This window comes from Montipora capricornis, chromosome 5, assembly GCF_036669925.1.
Source record: "Montipora capricornis isolate CH-2021 chromosome 5, ASM3666992v2, whole genome shotgun sequence".
Classification (NCBI taxonomy): Eukaryota; Metazoa; Cnidaria; class Anthozoa; order Scleractinia; family Acroporidae; genus Montipora; species Montipora capricornis.
In genome coordinates, this window is record NC_090887.1 from 12900960 (window position 1) to 12903459 (window position 2500).

At 38.0% G+C, this 2500-nt stretch overlaps 1 protein-coding gene across 6 annotated transcripts in view; it reads left to right on the plus strand.

The window, feature by feature from the left end:
* The window catches only part of LOC138049531 (uncharacterized), a 161863-nt gene that overhangs the window by 121987 nt on the left and 37376 nt on the right, over positions 1-2500 (plus strand). The gene's annotated exons all lie outside the window — the stretch shown is intronic.

The window sequence follows — 2500 nt, forward strand, 5'->3', positions numbered from 1 at the left end:
ACTTTAAGTGGTGTGGAAAGGATTTCAGACTCAATTTCATTAGGAATGACGGGTTTAGAGAAAAAATACCCGGCGTTCTTTTGCTTTGACAAGTAACTAGAAAAATGCTTTAATTTGTGCCTGAGGAATTTTGGCAGCTACATTGTAAATTAAGGCCAATTGACGAAAAGAAGCAGTTCAAAATATTGGGTATTTCAAAAGCATTAAGTGATAATCCTCCATTTCCAGGGCGCTTGAGAGCTGTTATTACGTTATCACCTTTCTTTTTCTTAGTTATTAGAAGATTTATTACATCCATTTAGAAATCACTGCTGATCCTTGCAATCTGATTGGCTCTCAGCAGTGCGATTTATTCCCAAATCCCACTATTTTTTGCTCTAAATCGCACCATTTCCCCAGCCAATGAGAAAGGAACACTAAAACAAAACAACCAATCAAATTTCAAGGCTTGTTTAAGGTAACCAATCATATTGCAAGACAAAGAAAACCATTGTGTAACAAATTTTGCAACTTTTGTTCCCAACTGGATCATTACAATATTGGCACTGACTACATGTATAATCCTGTATTTTAGCTATAAATAATGATGGTTTCTAAATAGATGTAAGAAAGTGGTAATTGAACTTCGTGTTGTGCACTTCACTCTGTGAGTTCAATAACCATTATTAATCCCCATCCATGTATTCTTGATATTGTTCACATTTATTTCAAAATAATTATGATAGTAGAGTTTCTTACTGAGTCTAGACAGGGTTAGGATTTTGTTCCTGTAAAGTTTATATTTAGCCGTGTCACCAAGGAAATAAAGCTCATTTTGCTTCTGAATTGAAATTCTTATACCCCTACTTATCCAAGGTTTACTCAGTTGTTTAGCTTTGCGTTTTGAAATTGTCTTAAGTGGGGCGTTCTTATTAATTATCGTATCAAGCTTGTTATAAAAAAACAGAAAAAGATGTATTTACATGTATGTCATTGCCTTCAATGGATTCCCAGATGAGCTGAGCAAGATGATTCAGAGATTGACTTTTACGAAAACTTGACTTTGTGCGGGATACTGATTTCTCATATAATGCATGACAGACACAGAATTGTGTATAATGATCACTGATATCGGACACAATGTTACCTCAGTCTATATACGTTTGCATCATAATAATTGTTAATAAATGTGTTATCAATAAGAGTAGCCCACTTATTTTGCACCCTTGTGGGCTTATCCGTGGTTGGGATGAAATCTTAACTCCTGGAGGAGATGCAAGAATTATTGTGCATACTTACACGAACCATAGTAGAGGAGGTTTATGTTGGCATCCTTCATTATGTAAATCCGCCTTCCAGAAGCAATGAATTTTTCAACCATTTGCTCAAAGTAGCTTAAACATATTTATGGGCTATTGTGCTGTCTATAAATAACTCCACAAATGACTGGCTGGCTGGCTGGCTGGCTGGCTGTAAGCTGTGCTCCAAGGTCATAGATGGACCAAATAGCAGCAGCTTGAGGCACCATAGTATGTTTTTGGTTTGACCTTGTTGAGCTGTATCTTTGCTGTACTTGCGATGGCGATTAGCGAGACAGACTACATGTAACTCGATAACCTCGCAGTTCTATTAACTTCCATGCACAAACTATGCACTCCATGCCTCCATGCACAAACTATTGACCAGTGCTTTTAATTAATTCTTGTGTATGTTTTTTTTTCTTTTTTTATGTTAATATCGTACTTTCAAAACTGTAAGTGCAAAATAAAGTGAAGTTGAAGTTGAGACAGACAATCATAATTCTTCCCGTACTCGGCACTCTTAAGAATTTATTTACCCATACCATTGCAAGTTTAGGGAAATTATCATCAAGAAAATTAATGGTATCTTATCAAACAAAAGTAAAATGGCAAACGTCAATGAGGAGTAAGAAAAACTTTCAATTCCGTGACTGAGTTACTTGCTAATAGTTTGGCAAAATCTGACTAGTGTATAAATCATAAAGGACATTGCTATTTGAAGTAAAATCATAATTATTCCACACGGTAAAAAAGGTTAAGGTCCTTTTTTTTTTAGGGTAACACATGACAGTGAACTAGACTCAGTGTCACTGATAGTTTGTGGTTCCCCTCCCCCCCCTCCTTCCTCTGTCAGCGCTCCATTTTAAGGGTACTGAAAGCTACAGCTACATAGATCAGAGGAAAGGCAAAACAGACGTGGATCCAATGAGGCGGGAATCGAGCTGGTGACTGACCCCCAGCTCAGGAAGCTGCACACTAACCGACTGAGCTATGCCAGGAGGCAGTGCAGCCCAGTGGTTAGGGCACTTGCCTTGAGATCCGGAGAGATACCGGGTTCAAGACACGTTCTGACCACTGGTTGAATTTGTTCCTGGTAATCCCTGGTTCAACTTCTCAACTGCACTTGTAAATGGCCAACTGGTTCGCCTCCGGTCAGTTGGAATTCTTAACAGCTGTTGTTTAACGTTCTCTTATGTCATGATTGTGTTTCATTGGCCCTG